Genomic DNA, 22403 nt, shown 5'->3' on the forward strand with positions numbered 1-22403 from the left:
AATGAGCATTACCCATTTAGATTTCACAGTTAAACAAAAGGGCACATTTTCAAAGGCCCAGCAGCCACTTGTGCACATGTAAAAAATGTACTATGTATGCATCTAAACTGTGTGCACTGTAACCTACGCATAAGCAGTCTCAATAGTCTAAACACCTATCGAAGTGCAAGTGGAACCAATAGATTTTGCACATGCAAGTGTTAATATTTGTGTGTGTAGGTGCTTAACTACTGAAGTACTGGTGTAGGTATTTGAATATCTGAAGCGCACACAGAGACATATTTGCACTCGCAGGTGTACAGAATATTGGACACTTGTGTCAAGAGAATGCCTAGCATAGCCCTTTTGTAAATCTATCTTTTGTTCCCAGGATAGGGCTAAATTATTTAAACAATGCATTTGTATTGGAAACCTAAAACTGGAATTTCATGCTTAATTGGACATGCAAAACTTGCATTGTGCCCATATCTGTATCTTCTATCTACTCAGTCAGATTCAGGCTCTCTTTCCTTAACTTCAGATCAATTAAAAAGAAATCCTGGCAGGTCCATTTTCACTTTCTTGATGACAAAAATTACTGTCTTAGGTTTCACTGAGATCTGTCATTAAAGCTTTGACTTTTCTCCACTCCTTGAAGTTACTGTCTCTTGGGGGAGGGAGGAGGGAGGCAGAGGGGTGGGAAATCCATGTGTTTAGGCACGGTTGTTATCAAATGTGAATTTAAAGTCTCCACACTCTTAACCCATCTTTATTCTTTCTTCATGTGTCTCTCTCTCATCCAGTTTGAACACCATCCAATCTAAACATGTTTAATCCAGGTGCTGATATTGGCCATTTGTATCAATGGGAGTTTTCAGACACTGACTTCAGGGGAAGCAAAACTGGAGAAATATGGGCCCGATTTCTGCCTTATGAAATTTCAGTTCCAGCATTTTATTACTGATAATATCTTTCTGTTCCCAGTATTTCCTGTCTGTTGGAAATAGCGCTGAATACCATTCTGCAGTGGTTAAGAACTATTTTATCTCACAGTTTGAGTACTGTACTTATACCATATAATCCTGTTTCTTCAATCGGCTCTATGCGAGCAGACCACATGTAGCCCCATTGACTCTGTGTAAGTGCAGGGTTCCAGCTATACACAGCTCATCTTACTTATCTATTAGAAATTCTAATCAATAAACCACAAATTTTCAGGAGATCAGATGCGCTAATTAATAGGCCAGACAGTTCAGGATGCTAGCTGTTTGTTTATTATTACTTGACATATTTTACATTTGTGCAAATAAAATATGGGACTCTATTCAGGAAAGATTATAAACAGCCCAGTATCAATTCCATAGACACCACGGATACAAAACACACTTCTCCCTCCCTCTCCTTTTAAAAATAGGCTTGGTAACATAAAAACGTAAGAACAGCCATACTGAATCAGACCAAAAGGTCCATCTAGCCCAGTATCCTGTCTTCCAACAGTGGCCACAGCGAGGTGCCCCAAAGGGAATGAACAGAACAGGTAATCATCAAGTGATCCATCCCCTATCATCCATTCCCAGCTTCTGGCAAGCAGAGACTAGGGACGCCATTGATGGACCTATCCTCCATGAACTTATCAAGTTCTTTTTTGAACCCTGTTCTAGTCTTGGCCTTCACAAGATCCTCTGACAAGGAGTTTCACAGAGTGACTGTGCATTGTACATTTTCGTCTTTCCTTCTCTTCCTCCCAGCTAATACTCCAGACTGAAATAAATTACCGGTAATTTACCAAAGAACAGACATAGCACAAGCAGTAGATGGGCCAGATTCTCTAATACAATAGACCCTCGCTAGAGCGCGCAGCACTAGAGCGCGGATCCGCATATAGCACGGTCGTGACGATGGATCCCAAATTTAAATATTTAAATTCGGATCCATGGTAACGCAGTCCCCGCGTACGGATCCCGAGCCCCGCATTCTAGCGAGGGCCCGGTGTACCTCCCTGCCCATGTCTCTCAACTCTGACCTAGAGGAATTCAACTTTGAGGGTTGAAACTGTTCTTCAGGCACATGCAGTCAGTCCTTGACCACTTGGCTGAGACCTCCAAGAAGGGAACTAAGGGTGATAAGGTAGAGATTTTTGGTGATGTGCAGAATTGTCCCTTAGGAACCTGACAATAACATAGGCCTCATAGAAGAATTATGTTTTCATGAGGGATCTGTTGGTGGAGTGAAGACATAAACCAGGTCAAGGAGAGGAATCTGAGCATAATCATTAGCTTTATCCTCAACTCTAGTTGCATGCTGCTCAAGTTAGTACTATCTGGTGGTGAAAAAGGAGGCCCAAAGTTATACCCCTTTACAGCACCTTTATCTGGGTACCTCAGGGCTGTTCTCTAATTTATACTGGCTTGTATCCACCCTACAGCAGCACTTATGCCAGCCAAGGAGTGCTGTAGCACCTCCCTTACCCAACACACTCCCTATGCCAGAGGGAGCGGAGCTGGCAGAGAAATGGCTTTGCCAGGCAAAATTTCACCAGCTGCCAGTTTAGGGCAGCTTGCAGCTCTTTTGCACCACTGGAGTGACTCAAAGGATCTGTAGCAGAGGCCAGAGACTGACCCATTATTTCTCAAAACTATAAAGACATTAAAACCACATACTTATCCAGTGGCCTGCTAAGTAAAGCTTTATAACAGGACACTTCAATAAATTACAGAAGCATACGCTAGCTATTGAAAGCTGGTGTGTCTCGGAGATTTTAAAATAATCAAAATTAGTATATAAAAATATAGCTAAACTAGGTTTGACACAGAAAACACACAAACCTTAACTGCATAAACACAGCACCAATACAGTTCATAATACAGTGGGATGAATACTAGTTTCCAATGTAAATATTCAGTAATGTAGTCATGAACCCCTACAACTAATGCAAACAGAACAACATTCAAGAAGTGTTTGTTCTAGCTTCTAGCTTTTCTGTCACGTCACCTTTCCCTTTCACCAAATTTTTCACTTATGATTGTTTACTTATATACCTTTTGCAGTAAGTCAAGCATGCAAATAGCCCACTTAAAAAATTCATTACAGTAGAACTCTTAAATCGGTCACAGAATAAAAAAAAAAGCATCATGAGAATATAAGAGGAATTATTCTTTCTTTTTGGCGAAACATTGAACAATATTGTTCCTTACCAAAATAAGTACTTAGCTTTTTTGGTTTTGTTTTGTAACTCCTGCTACAACAACATCAGTAATTAATTTCATCTGTCAATCCTCTCTATATATAGATTTAATTTCACCCATCCACTGATGTGTAGCCATCTTATATTGCTACACTGATGGACTCATTAGCCTTAGATGTATACAGTATCTAGAGGAAAAATAACTCATTTCTCCCCCAATGTGTCATGTTTCCCATGCATAGTTGTGGCTGAAAATATATATCTCTTTATCCCAAGTTCCAACTATAAGGCCGTCTCCATGGGACTTTTCCCTTCAGCCAAACAGAATGGCTGCACACCCTATCCCAAGGGAAGAGCCAGGTGACTCTGTGGCTACATATGCAAGGAAATGCTCTGCTCTAAAAGTAGTAAAGTGGACCCAAACCCTACTCTACCCAGTCAAGGCCAAGTACCTCTGTGCATATTATTTCAAACTAGCTCCTAGGGAGGGAACATTCCTGAAAGCAGATATTCTCAATGGTAGTTCAGAGGGCCACTTTTTTTTTTTTATAAAATTGGCTACCACTGCAACATACATTTGAAATTAAAAACACAAAGGTTATGTCTACACTGCAATTAAAAACCCACAGCTGGCCTGTGCCAGCTGACTTGGGCTCAGGGGGCTCGGGCTAAGGAACTGTTTAATTGCGCTGCAGACATTTGCGCTCAGGTTAGAGCCTGGACCCTAGGGCCCTGTGAGGTGGGAGTGTCCCAGAGCTCGGGCCGAGCCCAAGTCATCTGGCACAGGCCAGACATGCATGTCTAATTGCAGTGTAGACCTGGCCACAGCAATTCTCTCCTTCTAGAAGTTAATTAAATAGAAAGGTTTTCAGCATTTTAAATTCCGTTTGGAAAGCCACTACCTTGACCTCTCAGTCTCTAAGTAGCCAGTCTTCTCTCACTTGCCCACAGGCACTCCCTCTGAACTTGGAAATTCACTCATAATTGACTTGTTCAACTTCTGACTTCTGCTTTTATAAACTGTATCACTGTCAGTCTCTCCTCCCAAAGAGTCAGAGACAAAAGGGCTTGTGCAAACACCACCTATTCCACCACACAGTGCTTATGGAGTGTTACCTGAAGTTCAAGATCTAAACAGAGATGTACGTAGTAACAACAGAAAGTAGAGGATTGGAACTAGAGACACCTTCAGTGGGCACAATTTAAATCCTTATTCTTGCTCTCAGCACTTAATGTAAATTACCAAAGTACGTGCAATATTCCCTATTCTAAGAGAATACAGTGAATTTCATGGTAAAGTAAATTTGGCAAAAGGCAAATCTGTGACACTTTAGTAGCAATTACTGATAGTCCCAAAAGGAACTAGAAAATGTTGACAAATATTCATTTGAAAATACAAATGTCTGCTACAGAAAAAAAAGATTTATAGTGTCATCTCTTGCAAAAACTTTAAAAGGTGGGGTAAAAAGTCATCTCCGTGCCAAGACTCAAGTTCAAGTTTTTCCCTGCCACCATATCTCTGCTTTATACGGGAAGTTCTGAGCTGGAGCAGGAAAATCAATTTATAGAAATAGGCCCATATTCTGTAACTGATTTAGGGCTCCTTAAACACAAAACATTCTTAATAACGCATTTCAGATCTTTCAGGTTGCGTTACACATATGCAAACACACACACAAATATAACGGATTGTTTGAGTTCATATCAAACTGTCACAAAATTTTAATGAAATAAGCAACAGTGGTGCAACTAGCAAAATCTTTACACGATGTGTATCTGCTGTGATAATTTTCCTCTTTATGTTTTTGTATTAAGATAAACATGTCTTTTGGGGAGGATAGATATCCTTAATAGTTTACACGTTTTTTCTAGAGTTAGATATTCTATCAAACATTTTATTCAGGAAGAAATCTGTCTTCTTGTAAGGGGACTGTTGCCCCCTTACTAACATTCAGTGGGGGTGTTTTGGTTGGCTAGCTCCCAGTACTAAAAAGGGGGAAGGGTCGATAGGGAATCAGGACCCTGAGACTGACAGCCCCCAGGAACAATGGGGAGAGGCCAATGCTCCAGGTCAGCCTGAATGACAGGGCGAGCAGGCTAATCAGGGAGTCAGGAGGCCAGGGAGGTCCTGTCCTCCGTGTGAGCTGGAATTGCCTGGGTCAGACAGAGTGGGGCTCAAGCTAAGCTGGAGAGCAGAGCTATGCCAGATCCAGAGGGACCAGAAAAGCAGCCCAGAGAGAGCAGATCCTGTCCTGGGAGCAGAGCTGCAGCAACCAGAGCCAGAGGGGCCAGAAAAGCAACCCAGGGAGCTGGAGGCAGAGCAACAGCAGCAGCAGCGCTGAGACAGAGTGGTGCAGCTGGGGCTGAAGCAGTCCAGAGCTGGGTGCGGTGAGCAGCTGAGGGGAGCGAGGGGGACCCTGGGCAGCGGGCCCCAGCACAGGGAGACGCCTCAGCCAAGAGGCTCTGCAGGCCAGGCTTGGATCATAACCCCGACAGGGCGGGGGCGACACTGGGAAGAAGGGTCCTACCACTTAGAGCCTGAGAGCATGTGACCACCACAAGAGCAAGTGTCCAACCCACAGCATCCCTGCAGCACAGCCAGGGCCTGAGAAGAAGGCCTGGGACTTACAAGGAACAGACTGTGAACTGCCCTGGCATTCCAGAGACACTGTTTGTGATGTCCTGCCACAGAGCAGGTGGATGTGTTTCCTTTAACCTTTCCCATTTTTCCTTATTCTTTTTAAAATTAATTGTTGATTAAATAACTTGCATTTGCTTTAACTTGTATGTAATGGCCAGTGGGTCAGAGAAGTGCCCAGTGCAGAGAGAGTACCCTGGAGTGGGGATACCCTAGCCCCTGTCCTAGGTGACCACAGCAGGGTTGGGGGTCGAGCCCCCCAGGAATCCTGGGCCCAGCCTTGTTGGGTTTACGAGGACTCTGCCAGACAGGAGAGTGGAAGGGGAGTCCTCAAGGGCAGAGTAAAGGAAGTGGGAGCGAGGACTCAGATCCTTTCGTTGGGGTAGTGCAGAAGCCAGGAAAGTTCCCCATAAGAGCAGGACTATTCCCCTGCTTACATTCTGATAAGGAAGCATCATATTATTTGCGAACGCAGTTTGAGGTTGCTTGGTTCCAGAACACAGGTTGTCAAACACCAGGCAAAACTGATTGAACACACGTACGTGAGCCTTTCTAACTCTTCCATAATGTTAGAAGTAAATACACCCAGAGAATGTGATCAGAATTCCAATCTTCCTGTTTTTAATCTGTACATCCTCCCCTCTCAGTGAAAACAGGAGCATGTTGATCTTCTTCAGTAGCACGGGAAAACCTACAACAGATCATCTTCTAGTTCACTGCATGTGTTAGTTAAACAATTTTAGCTCTTGTGAATTCTCCAATAAAAAACTTCATCATATCAACATGCATCAGTGTGGGATATTAACTAGTCAACAGGACAGTTTTTGCTTCCAGTTCAGCCAATAATTTTAAACTGCAGGAACGGAGAAAATGTCATGCCCATTTTTGCCAAAACTGATCCTGGTTATCTTCAGACAGAAAAACTTAAACCATGGCACTTAAGGCTATAAAAGAGGGACGCAAAATATGGAGATTATGGAAATTGTAAGATAAATTATCATGGTGACCAACCATGCCTCTAATCCCACTAAGAATGTATCAGTTTCCCCCTTACGATTGTCAGCTCCTCTTGTGTTTTTTTTCTTATTATTGTTATCAGACATTAAACAAACATCTTAGTCTTCTCAGACAGAGTTTAATACACTAATTTACCTTCTCTCCCATGATCATGCTGCAATGTGGCAGGAAACTGAGAAGCCAAAATGAACATGTCTAACTGCCCAAATGACTTGTTTAGAGTTTGCACAGTGGCGTCACTCATTTAGTTTACCGGGCAGAATGTGCATGTAACCCTTGGAAGCTGTATCAAAAAGAAAACAGACACTTGACAATTCAGCCCTTACCAGTGTTCATGAACATACGACTGTGTCAATGATGGCCATGCAGTATGGCTTCCAGAATCAGAACAGGAGTCAAAGGACCATTTTAAAAAATTGAACGTTTCAATCTTTCTTGCAAATGTTTTGAAGGAAAGCAAAGAACGGAGAGATAAAAGGCAGAATAATTCATTTGAAAGTAATTAGAAGTGCACATTCCAGTGAATTCAACTGTCAAGTGCAAAAAGTTAAACAATGTGCAGCTTTCAAGACCTATAAAAGGATAGCAAGTGCACTGAGGCACAACCTGAATATCTAAGCATACTATTAGTAGGAATTGAAGGAATCCGCTTCCCTGTTCACTTGCCAACCTTATAGGATTTTGTTGACCCTGCTTTGCATCTAACCCATATAACTTTAATGCACTGTGAATGAAAAATAGCCCTCTCTAGGAAAATTAGATATAAAACTCTAATTTAAATTCATAAAATGCTTTCCTGGGTGGAGACATTTTTTTAGTTCAGAAGGTGGAGAAAGCTACTACGGGAGAGGCTTTTCTAGATTTGATTTTGACAAATTGGGAGGAACTGGTTGAGAATTTGAAAGTGGAAGGCAGCTTGGGTTAAAGTGATCATGAAATGGTAGAGTTCATGATATTAAGGAATGGTAGGAGGGAAAACAGCACAATAAAGATAATGGATTTCAAGAAGGCAGACTTCAGCAGACTCAGGGTAGATAAGATCCTATGGGAAGCAAGCCTAAGGGGAAAACAGTTCAAGAGAGATGGCAGTTTTTTTAAGGGCACAAAAGCAAACTATCCCACTGCATAAGAAAGATATGAAGTATGGCAAAAGAACACTCTGGCTTAATCAGGAAGTCTTCAGTGAGCTGAAACTCAAAAAAGAGTCCTACAAAAAGTGGAAAATAAGTCAAATTACAAAGGATCAATATAACAAATAACACAAGTATGTAGGGACAAAATTAGAAAGGCCAAAATGAGATTAAACTAGCTAGAGACATAAAGGGTAACAAGAAAACATTCAACAAATACAGTAGAAGCAAGAGGAAAGAACAAGTTAAAAATTACTTAGGCAAGTTAGACATCTTCAAATCAGCAGGACCTGATGAAATACATCCTAGAATACTCAAGGAGTTGACTGAGGAGGTATCTGAGCCATTAGTGATTATCTCTAAAAGGTCATGGAAGACGGGAGAGATTCCAGAGGACCTGAAAAGGGCAAACATAGTGCCCACCTGTTAAAAGGGAAATAAGGACAACCAGGGGAATTACAGAGCAGTCAGCTTAACTTCAGTACCCGGAAATATAATGAAGCAAATAATTAACCAATCCATTTGCAAACACCTAGAAGACAATAAGATGATAAGTAACAGTCAGCATGGATTTCTCAGGAACAAATCATGTCAAACCAATCTAACAGCTTTCTTTGACAGGGTAACAAGCCTTGTAGATAGAGGGGAAGCAGCAGATGTGATATATCTTGACAGTAGTAAGCCTTTTGATATTGTCTTGCATGACCTTCTCATAAACAAACTAAGGAAGTACAATCTAGATGGAACAACTATAAGGTGGATTCATAACTGGTTCTCAGAGAGTAGTTATCAGTGGTTCACAGTCAAGCTGGAAGGGCATACTGAGTGGGTCCTGCAGGAATCAGTTCTGGGTCTGGTTTTGTTCAGTATCTTCATCAATGATTAGATAATGGCATAGAGAGTACACTTATAAAGTTTGTGGACGATACCAGGCTGGGAGGGATTGCAAGTGTTTTGGAGGATAGGATTAAAATTCAAAATGATCTGGACAAACTCAAGAAATGGTCTGAAGAAAATAGGATGAAATTCAAACAGTCTAAATGCAAAGTACTCCACTTAGGACAAAACAATCAGTTGCACATATGAAAAATGGGAAATCCCTGCATAGGAAGGAGTACTGCAGAAAGGGATCTAGGGATCATAATGGATCACAAGCTAAATATGAATCAGCAATGTATCAAACACTGCTTCAAAAAAGGCAAACATCATTCTGGGATGTATTAGCAAGAGAGTTTTTTAAGCAAGACACGAGAAGTAATTTTTCCATTCTACTCCACACTGATTAGGCCACAGCTGGAGTATTGTCTCCAGTTCTGGACACCATATTTCAGGAAAGATGTGGACAAATTGGAGAAAGTCCAGAGAAGAGAAACAAAAATGATTAAAGAGCTAGCAAACATGACCTATGAGGGAAGATTGAAAAAATTAGGTTTGTTTAGTCCAGAGAACAGAAGACTGGGAGGGGACATGATAACAGTTTTCAAGTACATAAAAAGTTGTTACAAGGAGGAAGAAAAATTATTCTCCTTAACCTCTGAGGATAGGCCAAGAAGCAATGTGCTTAAATTGCAACAAGGGTGGTTTAGGTTAATATTTTTGTCTACATTTTCCATGGAATTTCTCTTATTTCCATAGAAAATTTCCATGAAAATTTTCAGTTTTTCAACAAAGGTGGACATTTTCATGAGAATTTCTAAGTTGCCCAAAACAGATTAATTTTTCATTGAAAAAAGTTTTGACTTTTTTTCCCCACTAGCTCTCATAATCATACTTCTACAGCATACACATCACTAGCCTGTGATCTCCAACTAAGCATACACGGAGAGATTCATGTGGTGTGGTGGGCCAGCAGAAGGCCCTCTTCATTACTAATTGCCCTGCACAGGTGTGAGCTAGAAATGGCACTGAAGTGCAAAAGTACTGGTGCACTTCATACTTGTCCTGGAAAGGATTTCTGTGCTGGTCACATATCCTACTGTCTGTGAAAGGACATGCTAGGAGCAGGCCAAATATCAGTGTTTATTCTTATCTGATAGACTACATCCCCTGCACAGTTGTCTGCCTATAGGCTGGAATGGACTCTGTGCAGCAGCTCCACCTCCTATATCCAGACCAATCCCTTGAGCTGCATGTGGGTGGAATTAATTCATTATATGCATTAACAAGCTCCTGCCCTGAGAAGACTAAACAAACTCATGCACAAAGATGAGAGAGACAAAATAATAGGCCACAAAATATCACAAAAGAGGCACTACAGTACAGTATTGCCAAATGAAGTCAAACAATATTTGTCTGTTAGAGTAACTGAATTTGCAACCTATGCCACTGGACTTTATAAGCTTCAAAAGAAGCAGTTTCCACAGTACGCATCCGATGAAGTGAGCTGTAGCTCACGAAAGCTTATGCTCAAATAAATTGGTTAGTCTCTAAGGTGCCACAAGTACTCCTTTTCTTTTTGAAAAATAGAGAACGTCGCTGGGACCTCACAGAGATTCATACTTTCATAACAAGTAACTAAAATTTTGCCTTCAACCTTTTTTCAAAAAATAAAATGAGTTCCCAATTCCAGTTATCAATATGAACGGTTTTGTTGTATTCACCAGTAGTTTCTTGGTCACACAATCTCATTTTTTAAATATGACTTTACCAAAAAGCCTATTTTAAAAAAATATTCCCTCAGAGGCACATAGTTCAATTAACCTCAAATATCCAGAATAAGATTTGTATCCAGTTAGAGACCACAACATTTTAGATAGAAAAGAGGGTTTTGTTGTTATTTGTTTTAAAGAAAATTAAGGGGAGGACGTTTAAATTTAACTTAGAGTGTTAAATGTTACATTGGTAAGCCTGTTACAGACGACAGAATTGTTTGTTATATGGCTCTATAATTTGACATTTTGCCTGGAGGCCTAAGGATAATGTTGTACAGAGATATGTGGAAGAGCTGGGTTTGATTTCTGCTTCTATTAAAACTTGCCCTCTGGGGTGTCCATGAATACAAAACCAGAAAAAAACAATTGCTATCTTATAGCAATATCCCCATGGACATGTGACCTTTTCAGAGTTTATAAACTAAGCAAGGCATGCCTTGGTCTGAACTCGGAAAGGACAACTCCAAGGAGTTTTCTCTTTTGTACACTAGAATATTCATACTTTCTCTTGCTGCACTTCTCCCACTTTAAAATAATTATTTTTTTTTGTATTTCAACAGTTTCTTTCATACATGATCACAACATGCTATTCACCTAATATTGTAATACAAAATCAAAAAGAAACTGTACCTACTGCTGTAACCATAGATGTACAAGTACAGCATTTTGCATTATTTTACATACGTCTGGAGTTTAAGTCTTCAACAGATGCTATAAAGCACATATAGCTAAAATAGTCAGAGTCCTTTTGCTTCCAGGAGAGTCAAAAACTGGAGCCACATTAAGTAACAAATTCCTTTAGTCTCATACACTGCTCTAAAGAGGTGGGGAGGGAGACAACTGAATGGCTAAATGAGGAGCTTTTGAAAATCTGAATATGTTAAGATAGCTGTTTAAATATCAGCACTGGGAAACTGTTTTGTTTTTTTGTTTGTTTTGTTTTTTAGCCAAGAACTTGCTATATTCTGCCAAAGCAATACCATATTCTGCTTACAAAATCACCTAATTTGCTTATGTTATTAAAACTTCACAAATTAAAACCCAGGCATTTCAATGGGCACACCAGCTATCAGATCCCAGTGGATTACCAGTGGCAAAGTCTACACCCATAATCCTGCCCAGCGGGTCAATGTGGGTGTAAGCTATCAACAAGTATGTGTCTGAAGGGAAGAAAACTGAAGAAGAGCTCTCTATAAGCTCAAAAGCTTGTCTCTCTCAGCAACAGAAGTTGGCCCAATAAAAGATATTACCTCACCCAACTTGTCTCTCAAATATTTCAAACTCTAAACTCTTTTGTTCCAATGTCAGCTCTCAGCTTAACTGTTCTGAGGATATGGCTACACTGGAAACTTCAAAGCACTACCGCGGGAACACTCCCGCGGCAGCGCTTTGAAGTGCGAGTGTGGTCACGCGCGAGCGCTGGGAGACCTCCTGGTAATCCACCTCCACAAGGGGATTAGCTCCAAGCGCTGGGAGCACGGCTCCCAGCGCTCGGAGCCTGTCCACACTCGCGCTTTAAAGTGCTCAGGCTTGCTGCGCTCAGGCGGTTGATTTTTCACACCCCTGAGCCAGCAAGTTGGAGCGCTATAAAATGTAAGTGTAGACATACCCTGAGTTTTGAGACTAAAGCTATTTCAAAAAGATCTGTCTCCTTTGAAAAGACAATACATTACATGGGCTCCAAAAAACAAGATACATTCCAAAGTATGTTAATGAGTAGGACCCATCAAGTTTAAGGCATCCGGCAGAGGGTGTGACTCACCCTTGGAGCAACTAATTATTATAAAAGAGTGGAATCTAGAAAATAAACCTCTCTGACTACTAGCCTTCTGCAGAGTTGAAATATTTTTCAGAGTTCACAGCTGAACAAAACAGTTACATATACTTCGTCTTCTCTAAATAAAGTATCATAATTAGGAAATGTAGAATGAAATGGGCCTTAGAATTTTCTTCCCCATGGGTCCAGCTGTGTGCAGTACTCTAAGACCTGATCTATGCTAGAAAATTAGGTCAACATAACTATGTTGCTCAGAGTTGTGAAAAATCCATACCCTTGACCAGCCTAGTTAAGCCGACCTAGGTCCTCATATAGACAGTGTTATGTGGATGGAAGAATTCTTCCATCGACCTAGCTACCATCACTTGGGGAGGTGGACTACCTATGCTGATAGGATAATCCCTCCTGTCGGTGTAGGTAGCATCTACACTGAAGTGCTGCAGTTGCGCAGATGTGCTGTTGTAGCATTTTAAGCGTAGATATAGCCCAAAACAGATTTTAAGTAAGACTAAGGTAGAGAAGAAATTTTCTTTGAGGAAGGTTTTGTGGTAAATAAAGCTACAAAACATAAGAAGATAAGACTTCTTATAGTTAGGTAATAGTAAAACCTCCTACTACATATTTATACTAGGATTTCTAACTATTGTAACCCAAGAAACAAATTATAATAGTTCTCTCTGCAGGAAAACAAGGGCTATTAAAACAGTGGTGGAAGAAAGTTTCAAGTAAATAATTCACTGACTCAAATTGTATTCATTTTCTGAGTTATGTGCAAAAAATATAGAAATAAAATACAATCCTTACAATATTTGCCATTATGCACTGTTGCTAAATGAATTTATGAGTATTTTTACAAATAGTTGCTAATGTTTTGGTTTTTTGCATAGATGAAAAAACTGAAATAGGCTTTGTTTATCCACTTACCAAATAAACTGGCAAGCTTGAAGAACAGGATTCCCCAAGACTTTTCTAACACTATAGAGCTGAAGTAATTTTTAGGACCAATATGCTGTAATATTAATGCTATAATATAGTCCATCTTATGCACCATTACAGTTTGCCAGAGTTGGAAACCCGATGAAAAGATTTTATTTCTAATATGCTTCTTTTTTTGTATTTTTTGAAAAAAACTGAAGTAATTCTTACACGTGAGGAGTCAGATTTCCAAGTGCTGTATAATTACTTTGGAAAAGTAGTCTCTTGGTTCCATCTGAAATTCTGAGTACTGTTAAGCAATACTGAATTTCTCATTCTCCGAAATTATGGTTTTATTCTTATATTATACCCCACTATAATACCCATCCCAAAACAGATCATCACTCATTCTTGAATCTGAAACTGACAGAGCTGTCATAAAAATCTTATTAGCCCTCTTATTACTAAGGCCACATCTACACTACCCGCCGGATCGGCGGGTAGTGATCAATCTATTTGGGATCAATTTATCGCATCTAGTGTAGACGCGATAAATCGACCCCCGATCACTCTGCCATTGACTCTGGAACTCCACCACGGCAAGAGGCAGAAGTGGAGTCGACGGGGGAGCAGCGGCCGTCGATCCTGTGCCGCGAGGACGCGAACTAAGTGATTCTAAATCGATCTAAGATACGTCAACTTCAGCTACGCTATTCTCACAGCTGAAGTTGCGTATCTTAGATCGATCCCCCTGCCTAGTGTAGACCAGGCCCAAAACACCACTCACGGCTGCCAGCAAGATACTTTCAGTACAAAAAATGGATTGTTTCCCCACCATTTATTCCAGGAGATTATATACACGTCTATTTCAACCTGATATTTTATTTTTATGTTAATCTCTACTAAGAATTTTTGATGTATTATGTGAATATGAAGCCATTATGATAAATTCTGAAAAATTATGTTCTGAATCAAGAATTGAAACTGGAAATAAAACTATGAAAATATACCGCTGCACCAGAATTTAATCTTTTCAGCCATTTAAGAAAGAGGGCTAACTAGCAAAGTAAGGCCCCCACACCTGAAATTAGATCCAGAGTAGCAGACCCTTACACATACAGTTTCTGAGCACAATCAATGAGGCTCCATACAGGTGCAAGGACAGTCAGTGTGAATCTGACTGCAAGTTGGGGCTCAGAGAAGCATAACTTACAAATCCAGGAATTCTAAAAGTTTTTGGACATTTGCAAAGGATTGTTTGTGATGTTTCTTTTGAGGATTTAGTCATTCCCTAGAAACAGACAAAGATTAGAACTTAATGAAGAACCAGATTATTCTGCTCTCAGAAGAAATACTGTAGCAAGTCATAATGCACCAAAGGACTAAGATCAGAAGCTACATTTTCCACTAGGAACACAACACCAGAAAGACAGAGAAAACAAAACAGTAGCATACAAATTTAATATGAACTCTCAACTGTTCTAGCACGAGAAACACCACCATCTAGTGTTCAAAAGACTACAACTATTCACAATAAATTTATTCAACATATTTTGCTCTCTTATCCATAAACAAATGTTTTTGTATTAATTTGTTTTTTGAAACTGTTCTAACACTTTACAAACACCATGTCCACAAACTATGTCTTAGAGTGTTTTTGGTGTACGACTGGGGAACAGTCACATGGCAATGTTGCTGCTCAGACTGGATGACCAGAAAAAGAAAGGAAATTAAAGAGGGCTTCATGGACACATTTTTCACAAGACTAACTCACCAGGATTGTTCTTGTGATTGTGAACAATAGCAAAAGACATTGATGTGGACAGAAACAAACAGTGAGACACAGACCCCATAGCATATTTCAATGCAGAAGCTGCAACTTTATTGGAAAACCTTTACGTAATTGGGGTAGCCAAGCTGAACTGCCTGTCTGGATTGGTTCAGTGCAATTCTCAATGGGCACCAATATCCCAACCTGAGGGTGAGTGTGAAGGCCCTGTCACCTCTACACTCTCACACCTGTCCTAAGACCCTGAATGGAAGCTAAAGCCCCATCATGTTCCCTTCCTCAACACGAGAGTGATTGTGGGAGGGGGAGTGTCACAATTTGTATGATAGTCAGAGGCAAACCCTCTCACCATGCCTCGCCATGCTGGCACACTGGATTACAGGGCCTCAAATCTGACACTTTGTAACCCACCAACTGCACTGGAACCTGCCAACATTTCAACAATTGTAATTTAAATCCCAAAACCAGACCTCCTGGATGCTGGGTTGATGGTGATAAAACCCACACAACCATAAGCCAATTCTGCAACATGGAAAAAATCTCCAGACCGCAAAAAAGACAGTTACCTTTTTCCATAACTGGTGTTCTTCAAGATATGTTGCTCATGTCTATTCCACAGCAGGTGTGCATGCTTGCCACGTGCACCAGTGCTGGAAGTTTTTCCCTTAGCAGTACCCGTAGGGGGAGCTCCGTTGCACCCCCCTGGAGTGGTGCCTCCATGGCGCGGTACAAGGGGAGCTGCGCGCTCCCCCAACCCTCGGTTCCTTCTTGCCGGACAACTCCGACAGAGGGGAAGGAAGGCGGGATGTGGAACAGACATGAGCAACACATCTCGAAGAATACCAGTTACGGAAAAAGGTGACTGTCTTTTCTTCTTTGAGTGATTGCTCATGTGTATTCCACAGTAGGTGATTCCAAGCTATATCTGTTGGAGGTGGGTAGGCGTTCACAGATTCCTGGGATGGAGGACAGCCCTACCAAACCCGGTGTCGTCCCTGGTTTGGGAGACAATCGCATAGTGCAAGGTGAATGTGTGAACAGAGGACCAGGCAGGCCCTACATATGTCCTGAATTGGGACATGGGCCACGAAGGCAGCTGACGAGGCCTGTGCCCGTGTCGAGTGTGCCTTCATGATTGGTGGCGGGGAGGAACTCCTGCCAGATTGTAACAGGTGCGGATGCATGAGGTGATCCAGCGAGAGAGGCGCTGGGTGGAGATCAACCGCCCCTTCATGCACTAAGCCGAAGCAATAAATAGTTGCGAAGACTTCCTGAATGTCTTAGTCCGTTCCAGGTAGAAAGTCAGCGCCCTACGCAAATCGAGCATGTGGAGGAGGCGTTCCTCCTTGGACACATGAGGCTTGGGGCAGAGGACAGGCAGGAAGATGTCCTGGCTCATGTGAAAGGCAGAGACCACCTTAGGGAGGAACGCGGGGTGTGGGCGGAGCTGGACCTTATCCTTGTGAAAAACTGTAAGGGGGTCCAGAGGTCAGAGTCCTGAGCTCCGATACCCGCCTGGCCGACGTGATGGCAACCAGGAAGGTCACCTTCCATGAAAGATGAAACCAGGAGCACGTGGCCAGAGGTGTGAAGTGGGGGTCCCGTAAGACAGAACACCACCAAGTTTAGATCCCTCTGTGGGACAGGGGACCTAACATATGGGAAAAGACTGTCCAATCCCTTGAGGAACCGTCTGGTCAAAGTATGGGAGAACACCATACGACCTTGCACCGGTGGATGGAAGGCCGATATGGCCGCCAGGTGCACCCTGACTGAGGAGGGGGCCAGGCCCTCGGTCCTAAGGTGGAGGAGGTAATCCAGGATAAGCTGAATTGGGGCAGCCATCAAGGAAACAGCCCGCTCGACAGCCCACCTGGAGAACCTGGACCACTTTGCCAAGTAGGCTCGGCGTGTGGATGGCCGCTGACTTTCCAGGAGGACACGTTGGACCCCTTCTGAACACGCCTGCTCCTCCCCGCCTAGCCATTGAGCAGCCACGCCATGAGGTGGAGAGTCTCTAAATTGGGGTGGAGGAGACGGCCTCGGTTCTGGGAGAGCAAGTCCAGGCGGAGAGGCAACGGCCATGGCGGGGCCACCACTAAGCTCATGAGGGTCCCGTACCAATGCTGCCAGGGCGATTAAGATGACCCGTGCCTTGTCTAACTTTACCTTCTCTAGGACCTTGCTGATGAGAGGGAACGGGGGGGAACGCATAGAGAAACTGGCCTGACCACAGCAGGAGGAAGGCATCTGAGATAGCACTCCATCCCAAACCCCCCCTGGAGCAGAACCGGGGGCAAAGCTTGTTCTGCTTCGTCATAAACAGGTCCACCTGGGGAATTCTCCATGCTCGGAAGGTCTGGTGAGCCATCTCTGAGTGGAGAGACCACTTGTGCTGAGAGAAAAAATCCCTGCTCAAACGATCGGCCCGCGTGTTGTGGGCTCCCAGCAGGTGGAAGGCCCTCAGGGAGATGTCATGGGCTATTCAGAAGTCCCACAGCCTGAGGGCTTCTTGGCAGAGGGCCGAGGACCAGGTCCGGCCTTGCCTGTTGATGTAGCACATCAAGGCCGTGTTGTCTGTGAGGACCCTGATTATCTTGCCCTGTAAGTGTGAACAGAAAGCCACACACGCCAGGCATACCGCCCTGAGCTCCCTGACGTTTATGTGGAGGGACAACTCCATGGTCGACCACAGCCCTTGGGTCTGAACAGACCCCATATGGGCCCCCCAACCCAGGTCTGACGCGTTGGACACTAGGTCCAGTGACGGGGCCGAGACATGTTGCTTGGGGAGGACCATCACCGAAGGGAGGCAATCACAGGGCTGACATGTGGCCCAGGAGCTGTAGGCACACCCTGGCCATTGTCACAGGGAATTTTGAGACCGAGGCGATTAGCCCTTTCAGGGTCTCGAACCTGCTCGGAGTCCTCCTAGAAAGTCGGCAGCCGTCCACACGCCGAGCCTACTTGGCAAAGTGGTCCAAGTTCTCCAGGTCAGCTATCCACGGGACCGCAACCCCAACACAGTACCGTTCACAGCTGCTGCTCCGCAATCTGCTCTGACACACAGACCTTCGACGGTGCGGTGCCGTCAATCAACACCTCGAGCTGCGGGGCGGTGTCTCAGCAGGGAGCGAGAGCAGGAGTCTGACTGGGAGCAGCAATGGCGCCTGTGCCGTGAGTGACTGTGGTAGCCCCGACAACTTGGTGACCATCTGCAATTCCTTTCTCGGTCACATCGGTAATTGCTCCGCAGTGTGGAGCGGTGCCGGGAGCCCCATTTGGACGGCACCCAACCAGACAGTCTAGCAGGCGTTGACGGCGATGCACGAGGACTGCATCCCAAACGATCGCTGGTTGGCAAGCGGGGTCGGGAGCGGTCTCCTGACCAAGACCTGCGCTGAGCTGGGGGTGATTGTGGGGAGCCCAGCGGTGGTTTGCCTCTGGAGCGTGGGCCTGACACCTGCGGCACCCCCGGTACCGGCATGGTCATGACGTCTCAAGCCGCTTGCAAGGCCTCTCGACATCCGGAGAGGCCTGACCCAACGCGGCCAGGCTACTCTGCTCAACATGAGTCGGAGGCCTAGGGGCCGGAGGAGAACGAGGGCTGCCCGACATGGGTCTAGCCTCTGCCCCTACTTTCTCGCGATGACGGGCCTTTCCTCGGCTTCTTGTGTCCCGTAGATGGGGAGCGGTGCAGGCTAGTGGAAGGCACCGAAGGGTCACCACGTACCAAAGTTGCGGTGCCGGGAGCCGAATCGGCGCAGTGCGCCAGAGCCGGGTTCAGCACTGACTCCATGAGAATGGCCTGGAGTCTAATGTCTCTTTCCCTTTTTGTTCAGGGTTTAAAAGATCTACAAATCTTACAGCGGTTGCTGATGTGAGTCTCACTCAAACAATGTAGGCAATCTGCGTGCAGGTCATTTCTTGGCATAGAATGCCTGAAAGTGCCACACAACTTGAAGCCCGGGGCATGCCCCGGCCTGGGTACTCTAGCTAACTGAACTGACTGAAAGAACTAACTAACAACACGTACTAGCACTAAGTGAACGGAAAAGTTCTGGGGACGAGCTACAGCTAAGCTGGAGCAGAGTAGTTCCGACTCACCTTCACTGGCGGCAAGAAGGAACTGAGGGTGGGGGGAGCGCGCAGCTCCCCTTATACCACGTCATGGAGGCGCCACTCCAGGGCGTGCAGCAGTGCTCCCCCTACGGGTACTGCTGGGGAAAAAGCTTCCAGCACCGGTGCACGCGGCGAGGACGCACACCTACTGTGGAATACACATGAGCAATCACTCGAAGAACTATTCTTGTAGTTTTCATAGCCTAGCTGAGTCTCCCAATGAAACCAACGCTCATCATACAGAAACTTCCCAGTAACATGCCTTTGATTTGTTACTTGAAACAAGCTATGTTGTAGGAAAGTATCTAATATATTTTCATCTTCTTAATTAGTGGCTGTATCCATTTTCAGAGCACAGGCAAATGCATTTTTCAACCAAAAAAATCTATTTGTCAAAAAAACCTTTATCTCACGCTACTCAGCATCTTAGAAGATCACACCCAAAGTCTGGATGTAGATATAAGTTCTTCCTACTTTATGTTAATTATTATTTACTATAGTTTTATTAGGTGCTTAACAAGGCAGTATATCTAGCAGCCGCCAACAGAACATTCATTTTAACAAGTCTTTCACTGGGTCATTTGCTTGTACAAGACTACTCAAATAAGTGTCACTCCTATCTAGATCTGCCTATTTTTATTTTTTGATCTAGAGATGTAAAGCTTGAAAGGGTCCACGGTTTGTGACATTTACACCCACTCCCAATTTATCTTATGAAGTTTAATAGAGAACTCACTCTTTTCCATAATATTTTTTAAAAACAACATATAGCTGGTACACAGCAAGTATAAAGTGCTATATTCAGTTCTTCAGGCTGTTTTAGAACTTCTATAGGAAGGACAATCACCTTTTGCACACTATAGATTTAAGAGTAATTTCTATAGAAGATGGTTGGTTTTATCCTTTTGAAATTCTACTGACCTGATTCTCAGGTCTGGGCAAGCTTGTCTTCCACTACCCCAGATTATGAGGCCGTTCAGGCAGCTAGCTATTCCTAGAGTGCAGAAGCATTCTGGCTACACTACCTTTCCATTGGCCACATCCCCTATGCAGTGCATTGTCACAGAACTGCTGCAATCAATTTACAGCATGAAGCAGGAAAGTTTATTACCCTATTATTGCATGAAAACTATCCAGGTACGAATTGTGCAAAATATTATAAGAACGTAAGAATGGCAATAGAGAGTTGGACCAATGGTCCATCTAGCCCAGTATCCTGTCTTCCAACAGTGGCTGGTACCAGATGCTTCAGAGGGAAAGAAAAGAAAAGAACAGGGCAATTACAGAGTGATCCATGCCATCATCCAGTCCCAGCTTCTGGCAGTCAGAGGTTTACGGACACCCAGAGCATGGGGTTGCATCCCTGACCATCTTGGCTAATAGCCATTTATGGACCTATCCTCAAATGAACTTATCTAATTCTTTTTTTAACCCAGTTATACTTTTGGCCTTCACAACATCCCATGGCAATGAGTTCCACAGGTAGATTGTGCATTGTATGAAGAAGTACTTCCTTACGTTAGGGCAGTGGTTCCCAAACTTTAACAACCTGTGAACCCTTTTCACTAAAATGTCAGTCTCACAAACCCCCTCCTAAAAATGAATGTTTCCAGGGATTTTCTCCTTTACTTGAGTATATATTATAAAAGCAGTGATCTTGGAAATATAAAATTTGTTTTAATGACATGCTTATTACATACTATTTATTACTAATTATTTATCATTACAGTATTTTTATTACATTATGAAAATGGCAACACTCTTCCAAGATCTCACTTTCGTAGCTTGTATCACTTTGAATAAGCCCGTTATAAGACAAGGCTCCTATGTTTCATCAAGGAGTATCAGATGTGAAACAGTATGAAGGTATTTAAGAAGCCAACTCAAAGAGTTCCTCCTACACAAGCATTCAGGTTTTGAGCAGTCCAGGCAAACAACGCAGATTACAACAAAGCTTAAACTTGTTCTTCATAATAATTTTTAAAAACAATACTAGCTACCTCTTTAATTTTAAAAACAAGCAAAAAATATCCAGCTCCCTTTCCATTTCTTATAAGGAGTCTTGAAGTTGAAAGCTCCTCAATGTGATAGATATGCTTGCTTTGATCTGCTTAGCTTTTGGAAGTCCAGGGGCTCCAGGCTGCTGGCCCGGTGCTGCCCAGGGTCCTCGAGGGACACCTCTGGCCGCCATTAGGGAATTTTTTCCCGGGAACCCCCTGTAACATTTTGCAAACCCCCAGGGGTTCAAGAACCCCAGTCTGGGAACCACTGTGTTAGGGTGTCTATTTATAGCTACATATATATATATGCTAGATAGAGCTGAGCAAATAAATTCTAACAAATCATCTGCTTGATACATTTTGCAATTTAGTAGAATGTTCATAAACCTATGATGATTTTCATAAATCTATTCATTATCTGACCAAATCCAATTAAATGTCTTCTACAGTTTATGATTCAAACCATGTTGCTTAGTTGTGAGTGGCCAGATTTGTCTTTCACATTTCACAGTGAGAACTTGAGCTCCAATTTCGCGTGTCATCTACTTTAGCTACTGACAGGGGCACCACATGAAGGCAGTACACTTGCTCAGCTGCCTTGGATTCAGCTGGATTCAGGGGAACATAAGAAGGGCCAGACTCGGTCAGACCAATGATCCATCTAGCCCAGTATCCTGTCTTCTACAGTGCCCACTGATAAATGCTTCAGTGGGAATGAAAGAAGAGTGCCATTATCAAGTGATCCACCCTCTGTCATCCACTCCCAGCATCTGGCAGTCAGAGGTTTAGGGACTACCAGAACATATGGTTGCATCCCTGACCATCTTGGCTATAGCCATTGATGGACCTATCTTTTATGAACTTATCTAATTCTTCTTTGAACTCAGTTATACTTTTGGCCTTCACAATATCCCCTGGCAACAAGTTCCACAGCGCGTTGTGTGCTGTGTGAAGAAATACTTCCTTTTCTTTGTTTTAAATCAGCTGCCTATTCATTTCATTGGGTGACCCTGGTTCTTTTGTTATGTGAAGTGACAAATAACACTTCCTTATTCACTTTTTCCACATCATTCATGATTTTATAGACCTCTATCCTATTCCCCCTCTTAGTTGTCTCTTTTCTAAATGGAAGAGTCCCAGTCTTTTATAATCTCTCCTCATTTGAAAGCAGTTCCATACCCCTAATCATTTTTATTGCCCT

At 43.1% G+C, this 22403-nt stretch overlaps 1 protein-coding gene across 2 annotated transcripts in view; it reads right to left on the reverse strand.

The window, feature by feature from the left end:
- The window catches only part of TBC1D1 (TBC1 domain family member 1), a 186881-nt gene that overhangs the window by 56587 nt on the left and 107891 nt on the right, over positions 1-22403 (reverse strand). The gene's annotated exons all lie outside the window — the stretch shown is intronic.

The sequence above is a fragment of the Eretmochelys imbricata genome, chromosome 4 (genome assembly GCF_965152235.1).
Source record: "Eretmochelys imbricata isolate rEreImb1 chromosome 4, rEreImb1.hap1, whole genome shotgun sequence".
Taxonomy (NCBI): Eukaryota; Metazoa; Chordata; order Testudines; family Cheloniidae; genus Eretmochelys; species Eretmochelys imbricata.